Source organism: Mustela nigripes, chromosome 12 (assembly GCF_022355385.1).
Source record: "Mustela nigripes isolate SB6536 chromosome 12, MUSNIG.SB6536, whole genome shotgun sequence".
NCBI lineage: Eukaryota > Metazoa > Chordata > Mammalia > Carnivora > Mustelidae > Mustela > Mustela nigripes.
Genome location: NC_081568.1, coordinates 95,347,268 through 95,363,515, shown reverse-complemented (window position 1 = coordinate 95,363,515; position 16,248 = coordinate 95,347,268).

The following is a 16,248-nucleotide window of genomic DNA, read 5'->3' as shown; positions in this document are numbered from 1 at the left end:
AATACATACAACTAGAAGCAAAAATGAGATAGGAACGCAGTATCATGTGACAGCCCAATCTTATATTGCTCTGTACCGTATAACTATCATTAGCACATGATGAGGGGAGTATCTTGACCTGGGGTTAGTAAATGGACCTTAGCATTGCAAGGGAAGTTTTTGGAAGCTGAGTATATTCCTTTCTTTCCAGATATTTTCTGGCTTTTTCTTCTGAATTTCTTTTAGAGACAACTGATACATTTTACCTTCTGTAAGATTTAAACTTCTTCTCCCATAAGAAGCATGCAGTTGAAAAAAAAATAAAACAACCCCAATATCTTAATGACTTTTATTGTTTTTATCTTAGGATGAATTTTTAGAATCCAATAGCTCAAGTTTTGCTTTATCTAGTTTTAAAGAATATTGGCTAAAATTTAGTAGTTTTAAAAATTTCAACTCTGGGGGCTCCTGGGTGGCTCAGTGGGTTAAAGCCTCTGCCTTCGGCTCAGGTCATGATCCCAGTGTCCTGGGATCGAGCCCCGCATCAGGCTCTCTGCTCTGTGGGGAGCCTGCTTCCTCCTCTCTCTCTGCCTGCCTCTCTGCCTACTTGTGATCTCTGTCTGTCAAATAAATAAAATCTTAAAAAAAAAAAAAAATTTCAACTCTGTTTCTTTCCACTCTATGTAATTCAAATATAACTTTCAGATTTCTCCTATTTAAAAAGTTAAAATACTTCCTTCTAGTTTTTGTAATCATAATAATTACAATTTTCCTTACATTTTACCATATTTTAAGTCATTCTTACATGACAATATGATACTGTTAAAATAAGAAAAGTGCTATTTTTAAAATTAACATATAATGTATTATTTGCCCCAGGGGTACAGGTCTGTGAATCATCAGTCTTACACAATTCACAGCACTCACCATAGCACATATCCTCCCCAATGTCCATAACCCAGCCACCCCATCCCTCGCACCCGCCTCCCCTCCAGCAACCTCAGTTTGTTTCCTGAGATTAAGAGTCTCTTACAGTAAATGTCCAATGGAAAAAGTGCTATTTTAAAATCAAATCCCCTCAAAACTAATCTAGACTTAATAAATTGGTTGATGAGTCTCATCAGTTCATAATATTTAGTAGGACTGTAACAGCATAAGAAGACTTGAAATGTAATGAATTCTTACAGTACACAGTAACTTAATAGATGTGTTCTAAAATTTAACTATTATCCTAAAAATCTATGTAGCATTCTCATAATGCATTCTGAGTTAAAAAAAATTTGTGTGTGATCAACCATGCCAAAAGTTAAGACCGAATTATCTTTCTACTTTCTATCCAAGAAGTATTACAAATTTACTATCAAGCAAAGAGATCGCTCAAAAGTATAGAGCCAAGAGACAAAGGAACAAAAAGTATTACAGAACTGTGTAAGGGAAATAAGTAAAAAATATGTAATTTTTTAGAAAAAATCATCTTTGAAAATATTAAAATGTAATGCTGGATTATTCAATTCAGAGTACCAGGTTGACTGGCTAATTAAAAATTAGTCGGGCGCCTGGGTGGCTCAGTGGGTTAAGCCGCTGCCTTCGGCTCAGGTCATGATCTCAGGGTCCTGGGATCGAGTCCCGCATCGGGCTCTCTGCTCAGCAGGGAGCCTGCTTCCTCCTCTCTCTGCCTGCCTCTCTACTTACTTGTAATTTCTCTCTGTCAAATAAATAAATAAAATCTTTAAAAAAAAAAATAAAAAATAAAAATTAGTCATCTTCTTTTAACATAGATTAAAAGTGTTATAAAAAACAACACCCTTAAAGTACAAACAATATAGCATATAGTTGTTTTTTTATGTATTAGTAAATACTGAATGATGAAAGTTTTAAAAGCTTCAAGTCAAAGTCAGAGTCATCATAAAAGGAAAAATAATAGATTGGTCAACATAAAATTGTATTTTTATATGTGAAATAACAATGTTATCATCAATGATAGACAGAAAATAAAAGGGATATATTCGTAACATGTAACATACAATAGAGTCATTTAACTTAAAAAGAGAGATACCTAGGAGCACCTGGCTGGCTCATTTGGAGGAGCATGTGAATCTTGATCTTGAGCTCCTAAGTTTGAGCCACACTGGATGTAGAGATTACTTAAATTAATAAAAACAGAGAGAGGAGAGAGACGCCTATATACATAAAGAAGCAGAAACCATAAGAAATTCCCAAAAGAAGAATTACAAAAGAACAATAAAATTTTCACTCTCACTAGTAATCATAAAATGTAATTAAAACACAAATGAGATACTGCTTTTCTTTTCCTTAGCATAGGGATGAAGCTATAACAATTGAAGTTTTACATAAATAATGTAAGAACACATTATATAATATAAACTTTTGTATACTGGCAGATCATGAATTTGCTGAAAGAATATTTTATATTTGCAAATGAAGGTAAAGAATAGAAAATAATTATGGAGAGTTCTCATCTTCTTTTCTAAATTATAAGTTCTTTTCAGATTAAGTTCTGGGGAACTAATGTACAGCTTGATGATAGTAGTTAATAAAACCATATTACACACTTTAAAGTTGCTAAGAGACTAGATATATGTTCTCACCTCAAAAAAGCAATGGTAATTATGTGACATGATGAGGGTGTTAGCTAACACTATTTTGGTAAGCATTTTCCAATATATAAGTGTATAACATTAACAAGCTGTATACCTTAAACTTACACAGTGTTACAAGTCAATTATTATGTCAAAAGAGCTAGAAAATAAGTAAATAGACCTTTTTTTTAAGGTAGGGACTTCCTCTCATGCATTGTTGAAAAGGTATTTATCACTTACTGCCCATCACTGAACTTAAAATCTATCACAGTGGCCAGCAACCAAATATATAATATTTATCTGAATGAATTCATCATATCAGTTTCAGGAAACACGAGTTTTCAGTCCGCAGATTTCTATTTTCTGATTGTCCAGGTCTTCACCCTCAGGCCACACAGAAGGCTTAAGATTTTGCCAAAGGGGTGGGTGGGACTCTCTTGTCAGTCTACAGGTCCCTAAGGAAACAAGACCGTAAGGTGTCCAGCCCAGGAAGGAGCCTCAACTTCTCAAGCAGGCAGGTCTCAGCAAGCCCAATTACACTAGTACCTTTCAGGTCAGCTATCCAGAGACTGCTCCTGACACATAAGTCACCCATGAATTATTCAATACATAATGCTAAAAGATTTTCCATTTTTATACATTACCAAAAATAATGCTGGAAGCTAAATTTAGTCTCCTATATTACAATCAACTTGTGTCAAACAGCTTTTATTTAAGGCCTACAGTTAACCACTCAATTAGGAAATGAGGTTGCATCAATTTAGGAGACCATGTCCCTAAACAGGATTGTCCTAGAAACTGCTACCAAAACATCAAAGGAATTAATATTTAATAAGAGCTAACATTTATTAAGTACATGCCAAATTCTAGATATTGTTCTAAGTACTTTGCTTATATTAATTAATTTATCCAATGAGAAAATTTTGAGGAAAATAAAACTAACCCAAAAGAAAACTGACTTGCCCAAGGTCACACTGCTAAAAATGGCAAGGCCAGAATTTGAACCCAGGTGATAAGGTTCTGAGACTATGTTCTTAACTGCTGAGCTATTTGATAAAGATAAAAGGGGAAAAAAAAAAGAATATGGAAGAATTAGTGTCAATTTTTCTGACTAAAAATTGGTCTAGCAAATATAGAGTTGGAAATTTATGATGCATTTAAATAAGTAAAATCACAATGTCAGTACTTAAGGGAGAACAAAAAGTTTCTAAGTCTGGAGGGATCTGACTAGGATGGTGAGTTAGACACCAATTGGATGAATTATGGTTGCCAGCGATTTGCATCTTCTAGTATGTACTAAGCCAACACATTAAGCCTCATTACCTCAGTTATATTGAATTACGTTCTGTAATTTAATGAAATGTGAAGTTAGACCATGAAGTGCAGTCATCAGCTCAAAGTGCTGATGTGTTCTCTGGCAACAGATCAACTGGAAAGACTAGATTCCCAATCATCCCTATTCATGGAGGTGATCAGACCATGACCTTGCCACATTTTGGTCCAAGTGCCAAATGCTTCTTTCTTTGTATCTTTTCTCAAAGTGGTTATGTTACAAGTCAAAGAGACAAATTATATTTTTATTGTTATCTTTTATCATTACTTCTCTTTTCCTTTTGATAAGAAGCCCATAAGTTGACGGATTGTTGGAAAAATGTAGCCCAAGATATTGAAGACTAATACAAGGCAGAGTCTTGCTTAAAAGGATGACTTTAGTAGAGTTAAGTGTCTTTGTGTGTTTTTTGGAAAGACTCTGGTACTTTGGTAATTAGATCCCATTAGATAAGCTGCAAGAATTTGCTTCAGGCCTGTTCAGGTTTGACTGTTTTGTTTTTTATTTTTCCTCTTTATTATTTATTTTTTTATAGATTTACTTATGTACATGCTGGGGGGGGGGTGGAAGAAGCACAGGGGATGGGAGAGAGAGAATCTCAAGAAGACTCCCCACCGAGGGTGGAGCTGACATGGGGCTCCATCTCATGATCCTGAGATCATGATCTGAGCCAAAGTCAAGAGTCAGAAGATTAATCAACTAAGACACCCAAGAGCCCCTACTCTTCTTTGCTTTTACTACAGCAAGAGGTTATAACAGTGAGGTTTCAGAGCACAAAAGCTGAATGGATACTCTAATATACTCTGAAAGTAAAATAAAGGCAGATATCAAAGGAGAGGTGGAAATAGGAGTGGCTTTTGTCCTAGAGTCTCATTCTACTTTCTCTCTGGTCAATTACTCCACAAATAAAGAGAAAGAATCAAGAGGCTTCCCTGACAACAGTAGTTCACAAAATGTGGTCCTTCAGCTATCAACATCAGTGACACCCAGGAATTTGTTAGAAAAGTAAATTCTTGGGTCTTCTAAATCTGAAACTCTGGGCAGGGGGCTGTCTCAGCAGTCTGTGGTTTGATGAGACTTCCAAGTGATTCTGATGTACACTCAAGTTTGAGGGCCACCAGTTGAGGCTATTTCTAAGATCTTCTCATATGTTGATCGTTAATAGTTAATAATTAACATTGTGAGAGTAAACAACTAACATTAACCGAACCATAACAGAAATAGGGATACAGTCACTATGAGTTGTCTTCTGCACAGAGTAGCACAGCGGAAGCATACTGGGCCCATGAGTTGTCTTCTGATGCATAGAGCTGTGTCAGGTCCTCACCGTAGGTCCCATTGGGTATACCAAGTCAGGTGTCACATTCAGAGTTGAAAGTGACAGGAAACATCCCCTTGGTTGTCAGTGTCATTTAAGAAAGAAACATGCTTATAGATGATATTTGTACTCTTGCCCAGTTATTTACTTAAAACATATTCTTAAGAGTGGATTTTCAGAGACCAAAATCCATGAATATTGAAAAATGTAATCTGTTCTAAAGAGATCCTCCAGAACACTGTAACAATATGCATTCTTAACCCATGGGGGCAACATCAACACATGGGTTCAGTCTTACCCATTTCTCCCAATTGGCCAAAAAATGTGGCATTTTAAATGTGTTTCCCTCTGGCTAAATACCATGAAATAATCTGTCAGATGGATTTACTTATAATTCTTCTTTGAAGAGCGTTTCTTCATTTTTTTTTTTTTCTTATTTAGCCTCTTAGAAAATCCTAAAAGGTACTGATAGATTGTTGTATTCCAGGGATAAATTCTACGTTGGCATGATATACGTGCAAGTAAACACACACTTTAGCACACTCACAGGCACACAATGCTTTCCACTAACCCGAGTTTCTAGTAAACTAGGTATTTTTTCTTAAACTTTTTCCATCTGATTTGGGTATCAAGGTTATACTCCCCTGACAAAATAAGTTAGATTTTTTCCTCTATTTTTCTAACCATCTTAACAAGTTTATTTTAATAATATATGAATTACCTGTAACTTATAATTTTTGATAAAAGTTGCCTAAAAATCAGTTTGGACAGATGAGGTTTTTTTGGTGGGAAAATTATTTTTGGTATAATTTCACACTCTGATAGTTATCAAGCTACTGAGCTACTTATTATTGAGTTATTTGATAATTCATATTTTCTAGAATAATATTTTACAAGTAGTGACTCAAAAGTATGGAAGAAACCTGATTAATCAATTATAATAGAGAAATTCAAAAGCTATTGAGGTCTCTACAGTTGAATTAATCAAGTATGACTTTTAAAAAAAATCTATTTGAGATAATTTTGGGCTTACACAATAGAGAAATAGTATAGAGTACCCATACACCCTTTATTCGTCTCCTCCTAATGTTAACATTTTATATAACCATGGAAACATTACAAAAACAAAAAAATTAATATTTTGCAATGCTATTAACTATAGATTTCATTTGGATTTTACCAGTTTTTCACAACCGTTTACTAGGATCTAATTAGTTGTCATGTTTCTTCCAATTTGTGACAATTCCTTGATCCCCTCCTTATCTTTTATGAACTTGATCTTTTGTGGAGTACCGATCAGGTGTCTAGTAGAATGTCCCTTCATTTGGTTTTGTCTGATATTTTCTCAGGATTGATGAAGCTTTTTCTTGGGAAGACACCAGAGAGACTTGCCCCTCACAGTGTATCCCATCGAGGTTTACAGGATATTGGTCTTACCAGTGCCAGTGAGGAGGTTAACGAGAATCATTTTTTTTTAAAGATTTCATTTATTTGACAGAGAGAGAGAGAGCGAGAGAGAGCAAGTGCACAAGCAGGTAGAGTGGCAGGTAGAGGCGGAGAGAGAAGCAGGCTCCCTGACGAGCAAGGAGCCTGATGTGGGACTTGACTCCAGGATCCTAGGATCACGACCTGAGCTGAAGACAGCAGCCTAACCTACTGAGCCACCCAGGCATGGGATTTTTAGGAATGGATGATACTTTGAAATTACACAATATCTTGTTTCTCTTAAACCTTTACCCAGTAATTTAGTAATTATTTATGGATGTTGCCTACAGCAATTATTATGATGTTCTATGGTATTTTCTACCTTCCTCATTCCTTCTACATTTATTAATCAGATTTCTTCTGTAAGGAAGACTAATCCTTTCATCCTTATTTATCCATTCAGTTATTTATTTATATTATCATGAACTCATAGGTTGTTTATCTTCCCCTAACTTGAAAATCAAGCATGTCTCCAAGTAGCCAAGGTTACTTTTATTAGAGAATACTGTTTTGGAACCAGGATCTGGACTGTGGATGTTTTAATATTTTATAATCTGTGTATTTTAAAAAGGAATTTAATTCATTCATATTTTTATTGTGGAGAATGATATATTTTGAGAAATTTCTATGACCTTTTTATATTTCTGTTTACTATGCATTTTATTTCATTTTTCACATCCTTCCTACCTTCTATTGATGAAATTTTCTTTTTTTTTTAAGATTTTATTTATTTGACAGACAGAGATCACAAGTAGGCAGAGAGGCAGGCAGAGAGAGAGTGAGAGAAGGAAGCAGGCTCCCTGCTGAGCAGAGATCCCAATGTGGGACTCGATCCCAGGACCCTGGGATCATGACCTGAGCCGAAGGCAGTGGCTTAACCCACTGAGCCACCCAGGCGCCCTGATGAAATTTTCTTTATTCTGGTTTTTTTTTTCCTTCTGATGACTTTGAAGCTGTGGCGTGTATTACATATTTAGTTATTACTACTAAATTTTTAATACAAATACTTATCTAAAACTTTTTCTAGCAAAGTCCAACATTATTCAGTTATTTCCAGTCCCCTTCTACACAAGGTATCCTTTCTACAACATCTATGCATTGAATTGTCCGCTTGACTGCTGCCCTGAATTTTACTTCAGCATTTAAAAAACTATTTAAGTAGGCACATCATAAGAGTACAATTTGGTTGATTTTCATATAATGAATAATTAAGTATACTTTGTGACATCATGAAGGTCAAGAAACAAAATGTTTATACACACAGAAGTTCTCACTAACTCTCCCACCTGGAAAGTACCTCCTTTCCCTGAACCCCACCATAGATTAACCATTAATTGACTTCTGCAGCACAGATTGGCTTTGACTTCCTTATATAAAAGGAATCATACAGCTTTTATTTTTCTTTTCAGCTTCCTTCCTTTAATGTTATTTTTGTGAGAGGAGTCTCTGTTTTTGCACAGAGCCAACAGTTCAGTCTAATTGCTATACACTGTTTCATTGTGAGTGTAGTACTTATTTATACATGCTACCATGAAGAGGCACTTGAGATCCAGCACCCATCACTTTTTAGAAGGACAAGCATTGTTTCATTATTTGTCTGAAGTAGAATGATGCCATCACCTAGGCTGGGTGACAGAAACCCGATGCTTAAATCAGTGTTGTGCTCAATGAGCACTGACATGGAGAAAAATGAAGAAATGCCTATATTTTACTATGATTTCTAGTGCTTTTTGGTCTTCCTGGCCCACCTTGCAGGAAGGATGGAACTTTAGGAATTGTGTTTGTTTCCATTAAGCAGTGGAACATTTGCTTGAACATCCTTCAGCTTAGGAACATTTGGAAAATTCTCCTTCCCTTTGGAATGCTGGCCAGGCCTGCATTCTCCCCTGCACTCAGGAAGAAATGTGAACTGCCCACTAACTCAGGTTTCTACAACCCATGCATTTCCTGAGGATTGGCAATGTACTCCCTACCTGCTGAAGACCAGAAACCATGCATCTGGTATTCAAAGAGAACTGGCAGGACATTCCCCTTCGTAGGAAACCAAATCTCTGAGGTGGATAGTTTCTGAAGAAGTAGAGTGAGCAGACTTCCTCGATAGAGAGGAAGAACACGTAAAGTCAGGACATACATTCAACATGAATGCGTGGAAGACTTCATCAAGGTGCTCCTTCTCCTCTTACTAAAAGTCCAACAGCACGCAAAATGAGAAGACAGCTCTGGCAATGTTTTCACAAGAGCTTGTGAAGCGCTGAGACACCAGACCCAAACAGAACTGCCAAACCCTTGAGAAAACCACAACCACAGGGCCTCCTAAACTTTTCAGCAGGGCCAAAATCGGGGGCGGGGGATTAAATCCACCCACCTGGTAACATGACCTATTCATCTTATGGCCTTGTGGTCCATAATTGTCACCTTCCTTACTTGATCATCAAAGACGGATCCAGATAGGGACCCAGTTAAAACCAAAGAGAAGAAAAATTCAATTTTTGTATTTGGTTTATCATTTTTGAGTAAGCAGTGAAACCACTGCAAGGCACAGACCACATACTTCACATCTTGGGTCAACAAGGGAGCCAGGCCAAGTGTCAGATTAAATATTCCACAGCTGAGGTGTTTGCATAACTTTGCAGTGGCTACCATTTAAAAAAAGAAAAACAGTGATGGGTCTTTAAAAAAAAAAAAAAAAGATTCCCTTAACTTGACATGCTCACAGTGTCCTGCCAGCAATTGCTCTCAACTTGGAAGCCAAGGCCACGCATATCTTGTCCCCAGAGCGTCAGTGCCAGCTGGCAAGCATGGCCCTGGGTTTCCATTTGTTCCAGAGTATGAAGACCCACTGTGCGCCTGAAGGCCACAGCTGCACTGCTGGATTGTTTAACCCTGTTTGCTTCGGTTAAGAAGCTAATCATTTTAAAAAGGAATTTCCTGATTCTTGAAATGTCTGTTGTGTTTCAGTAACGAGTTTGCAAGCGCTGCATGTGTTTTCAGTTTGGGTTGGCTCTGTGGGTCTGCTGAGGAAACTGGAGACAGGTCTCTTATTGAAACAAAATAGTAAGTCTGAATAAATTGACTTTATTGTCATTGGCTCTGGCGTGGTTTGGATTAATTTTAGCTTTATATTTCTAAAGGATTGCTCAAGAGATGATACTCTTCAATCAGGTTACGTGAGGGAGAGAACGGACATATCCTAAGCACCTACTAAGTGTCAGCTTTCATCCAGGATCCCAGTGACTTTTCCTAACCATCTAAGGAAGTGGTTGTTCCTCCATTCACTTTACTGAGGAGGTAATGGAGCTGCTGTGAAGGTCATTTCCTTGTCTGAGGTCATGTAGTCAAGAGCAGGAACCATGAAGTCCAACTGCTTGGTTTCACCCCAGGTCTGCCACTTACTTTCGGGACGTTACAAAAGTCACCTCACCTTTCTGTTCCAACTTCCTCATCTGGAATATAGGAATCATCATCAGAATACTCCATCAAGGATGAAATAATATGTCAAAGTGATCTGTACGGGAATTGATCCGTAAATTCAGCCATTGTTATGTGATAGTGCAGGCATTTCAACCTAGTACGGCTCCTTTCCAGACTCCTGTGAATGCCATTCACCACCCTGACAGTCCGCACCTCTTTCCTCCATAGGGAAGGCTGAAATCAACACTGATATTGAAGAGACTCCAAGTAGAAGGTGATTTAAATGTCTATACTGCCTAGAGCAATCTATACTTTCAATGCCATTCTGATCAAAATTTTACCGGCATTTTTCAAAAAGCTGGAGCAAACAATCCTAAAATTTGTATGGAACCAGAAGAGACCTCAAATTGCTAAGGAAATTTTTTTTTCAAGATTTAAAAAAAAAAAAAAAAGGCTTAAAAAGAGATCACAAGTAGGCGGGGGCGGGGGGGAGGGGAAGCAGGCTCCCTGCTGAGCAGAGAGCCGGATGCAGGGCTTAATCCCAGAACCCTGAGATCATGACCTGAGCCAAAGTCAGAGGCTTAACCCACTGAGCCACCCAGGCGCCCTGCTAAGGAAAATTTTGAAAAAGAAAAACAAAACTGGGAGCATCACGTTGCCTGATTTTAAGCTTTACTACAAAGCTGTGATCATCAAGACAGCATGGTACTGGCACAAAAACAGACACATAGACCAGTGGAACAGAGTAGATAGCCCAGATATGGACCCACAACTATATGGTCAAATAATCTTTGACAAAGCAGGAAAAAATATACAGTGGAAAAAAGACAGTCTCTGCAATAAATGTGCTGGGAAAATTGGACAGCTATGTGTAGAAGAATGAAACTCGACCATTCTCTTACACCATACACAAAGATAAACTCAAAATGGATAAAAGACCTCAACTTGAGACAGGAATCTATCAAAATTCTAGAGGAGAACATAGGCAGTAACCACAGCAACTTCTTTCAAGATATGTCTCCAAAGACAAAGGAAACAAAAGAGAAAATGAACTTTTGGGACTTCATCAAGATCAAAAGCTTTTGCACAGCAAAGGAAACAGTTAACAAAACCAAGAGACAATTGACAGAATGGGAGAAGATATTTGCAAATGACATATCAGATAAAGGGCTAGTATCCAAAGTCTATAAAGAACTTCTCAAACTCAACACCCAAAGAACAAATAATCCAATCAAGATTATTTCCATTAATCTGGAAATTTCTATGGGCAGAGGACATGAACAGACATTTCTACAAAGAAGACATCCAGATGGCCAACAGACACATGAAAAAGTGCTCCACATCACTCGGCATGAGGGAAATACAAATCAAAACCACAATGAGATACCACCTCACGCCAGTCAGAATGGCTAAAATTAACAAGTCAGGAAATGACAGATGCTGGCGAGGATGCGGAGAAAGGGGAACCCTCCTACACTGTTGGTGGGAATGCAAGCTGGTGCAACCGCTCTGGAAAACAGCATGGAGGGTCCTCAAAGAGTTGAAATAGAACTACCCTATGACCCAGCAATCGCACTACTGGGTATTTACCCTAAAGACGCAAATGTAGTGATCCGAAGGGGCACGTGCACCCGAATGTTTATAGCAGCAATGTCCACAATAGCCAAACTATGGAAAGAACCTAGATGTCCATCAACAGATGAATGGATCAAGAAGATGTGGTGTATACATCTACAATGGAATACTATGCAGTCATCAAAAGTAATGAAATCTTGCCATTTGCAATGACATAGATGGAACTAGAGGGTATTATGCTTAGCGAAATAAGTCAACCGGGGAAAGACAATTATCATACCATCTCCCTGATATGAGGAAGTTAAGAGGCAATGTGGGGGGCTTGGGGGGTGGGAAAAAAATAAATGAAACAAGATGGGATTGGGAGGGAGACAAACCATAAGAGACTTTTAATCTTACAAAATGAACTGACGGTTGCTGGGGGGGAGGGGGGAGGGAGAGAGTGGTGGGGTTATGGACATTGGGAAAGGTGTGTGCTATGGTGAGTGCTGTGAAGTGTAAACCTGGTGATTCACAGACCTGTACCCCTGGGGCTAATAATACATTATGTGTTAATAAAAAAAAATAAAAGAATAATTTTAAAAATGGGCAGAAGACATGAAAGGACACTTCTCCAAAGAAGACGTACAAATGTCTAACAGACACATGAAAAAATGTTCATCTTCATTAGCCATCAGGGAGATTCAAATCAAAACCACACTGAGATACTAACTTACACCAGTTAGACTGGCCAAAATTAACAAGACAGTAAACATCATGTGTTAGAGGGGATGTGGAGAAAGGGGAACCCTCTTACACTGTTGGTGGGAATGCAAGTTGGTGCAGCCACTTTGGAAAACAGTGTGGAGATTCCTTAAGAAATTAAAAATAGAGCTTCCCTATGACCCTGCAATTGCACTACTGGGTATTTATCCCAAAGATACAGATATGGTGAAAAGAAGGTCTATCAATGTTCACAGTAGTAATGGCCACAGTCGCCAAACCGTGGGAAGAACAAAGATGCCCTTCAACGGACGAGTGGATAATGTCCTGACTTTAAAATTATTTTCCCAACTGAGGGAAACTAGGCCTGTAGTTCTGGCTCAGACTTCTACAAAAGCAGCTTTGTCTGATAAGACACCAGAAAGAGAGGAGACCTGATGGGAGATAAACAGGTTGAAGGGCTCTCTCATCTCATTGTCCAGGCCAGTGGTGTGGATTCAGAATTTTATGTTATTTTATTTTTTAAGTTTAAAGGGAGGCAGAGGAAGAAGCAGGCTTCCCATTGATTGAGGAGCCCAAAGTGGGGCTCGATCCCAGGACCCTGGGATCATGACCTGAACTAAAGGCAGACACTTAATGGACTGAGCCACCCAGATGTCCTTTGGATTCATAATTTTATTTTATTTTATTTATTTTTTTTTTTTTGGATTCATAATTTTAAAGAGAAAAATTAATACATGATATGTTTTTCTCAAAACAGCTGACATCTGCCCCATTCACACAGCAGAAATGGAGTTTAACTTGTGATCCTGGAATCAATCATAGTGCATGTCAGCCTGGTGGTCCGACGCTACCTCCAACTGCTTCCTGTTTCCAGGCTCTGTACTGGCACCTGGGGTGCAAAGTGGAGTAAGATATGGTCACTGTCCTCACTGAGCTCCAGATAGGTGATCAAATAAGCCCACTCTACACACACCCTTCCTTTCCATTGAGGCTGCTAACCTCCAGCTCCTCTGCAATTCATTCTAAAGGAAGCCTTGCATATTTCTCAGTTGTTACATACCCAGGAATTTGGGGTGCTCTGTGAAGCTTAGGTAAATTTCTTGAATAATCCTAAAAATCAACAATTAGGAAGGAGGCCCAGCATGCACCCAACTAATCACATGAAATTTACCCCATTCTTGCAAGGATTTCTTGGGCACCAGGAACCACCCCTAAGGACCTGGCATCAGAAGATCTGAACATGAGCCCTGCCCTTGTCACTTAACGAGCTGTACAACTTTAGCCAAAATCACTCAAAGTATCTGAGTTGTATTTTTGTGTCTGTAAAATGGGTAAGATGAATAATCTTGAGGCTCCAACTTTATTACTAATGAGTTAACAGATTAATGTCCTTAAAAGCGTTTTTATGCAGTAACGACTTGTAAATATTTCTTCTTGTTACTTCCCTTCATACTTTCACTTCCCTTTATTTTGGGTAAATTTTGCATAGTGTAACTTAGATTGTGTTTCTTGCTTTATATTCTGATGTCTGTGAATATTTTAATAAAAAGAAGACACAAATGAATAGCATCAGTGAGCAATCTTTAATACCACATCCAGGAGGGATAATGGGTAAAGAGAGCACACCTCTGTTCTTGTTTCCTTTTTACTGTTATTTTATTATTATTTTATAAAAAAATTTTTTTAGAGAAAGAGAGTGAGAGTGAGTGATGGGGAGAGGCAGAGGGCAAGAAAGAGAATCCCAAGCAGACTCGCTACTGAGCATGAGGTCCAATGAGGGTTTCGATCTCATGACCCTGAGATCATGACCTGACCTGAAACGAAGAGCCCGACGTTTAACTGACTGAACCATCTCTCTTTCTTTTCTAAATTATTACTGTGAGGGGCACCTGGATGGCCCAGTGGGTTAAAGCCTCTGCTTTGGGCTCAGGTCATGATCCCAGGATGCTGGGGTCGAGCCCCACATCAGCCTCTCTGCTCAGCGGGGAGCCTGCTTCCTCCTCTCTCTCTCTCTCTCTCTCTCTGCCTGCCTCTCTGTCTACTTTTCATTTCTGTCTGTCAAAATAAATAAGTAAATAAATAAATAAATAATTTTAAAAAATAAATTATTACTGTGATTATTTATTTTATGTAGGTATTGTGCTAAATACTGTTTATGTTTGGAAAATCTCAGAACATTCTCATTTTCACAACGAACTCATTAGATAGAACTGCTTTCATTTTACAAATAGACAAACTAGAGCTCTGAAAACCTAGGCGATATTCTCAAGGTCAGAAATCTAGTAAGCAGTTAACTGGGGTGTGAACTTCTGTCTGGCTGACTCCAAAGTACAGGTTTTCAACTACAATCGATTCTGTGTCTGAGGATGGTAATAATTACAATAATCTGAAACGGGAAAGGGAAGACCAATAACAATGTCCATTTATTATGTTTATTGGAGCCTGAAATGAGATAGACTTTAAGGGTTGGATAATTGCTGTTAATAGATACCTATGGACAGGAAGTAATGAGATATGATCTAAACAAGCAACAAGTAGAAAGTATAAAATACAGTTGATCCTTGAACAGCATAGGGATTAGGGATGGCAACACCCTGCATGGTTAAAAATCTGTGTTAAATTTACGACCCTCCCAGAATGTGACAACTAACAGCCTCAGTTAGATTTGTTGCCCCAAATCTAGAAAGGCACACAGTAGTGCTTAATACATAGTTGGTAACTGAATGAATAAATGAAGAATGAACAAATACAACTCTTTTTCTTTCTTTTTTAAAACAATTTATGTATTTGAGAGAGTATGTGCATGAGCAGAGGGGAGGGATGGAGGGAGAGTCAGCCTCTTGCTGAGCACAGAACCCGACAAAGGGTTTGAGCCCAGGACCCTGAGATCATGACCTGAGCTGAACCCAAGAGTGCTGCCTAACTGAGTGACACCCAGGTGCCCCTGGCCCTTTTTCTTTTATACCATTGTTGGTGATATGTGGGTCTTACCTCACCTAGGAAGCGATGACCTTTTTGAGGACAATATCTATGTCTAGATCACCTTTCCATCTGTCCATGTCCTAACATAGTACTAGTAATTTGCTTATTGATAGAAATTTTACAGTGGTTTTACATACAAATGTCTCGTTTGTGACCTAACAACTCTTTAAAATAGGTTGGTTTAAAATAGGTTGGTTCTTATTCCCATCTGTCTCAGTCAACCTGGGCTGCTATCGCAAAATACCACAGATTAGGTACCTTTAACAAGAGACACTGATTTCTCACAGTACTGGAGGCTAGGAAGTCCAAGACCAAAGTGGCGGCCAGTTTGGTTCACGGTGCAAGCTTTCTCTCCTGACTTGCAGACAGCCACCTTTTCATTGTGCCTTACATGGTAGAAAGAGGGAGAAAGCTCTGATCCCTTTCTCTTTATGTAAAAATGCTAACCTCATTCATGAGGCTTACATCTTCATGACCTCATCCAAACTTAATTACCCCCCAAAGGCGACAGTTCCCGATACTATCACATTGGGGTTGTGACTTGGACATATGAATTTAGCCAGGGGAGACACCAATTTTGGTCCACATGAAAGAAATCATAATGCAAGGAAATATAGTGATTTTGCCAAGGTCGGAGATAAAGGATAAATCAGATTTTTTTAAGATTTTATTTATTTATTTGACAGACAGAGATCACAAGTAGGCAGAGAGGCAGGCAGAGAGAGAGGAAGGGAAGCAGGCCCCCTGCTGAGCAGAGAGCCCGATGCGGGGCTTGATCCCAGGACCCTGAGATCATGACCTGAGCCAAAGGCAGCGGCTTAACCCACTGAGCCACCCAGGCGCCCCAAGGATAGATCAGATTT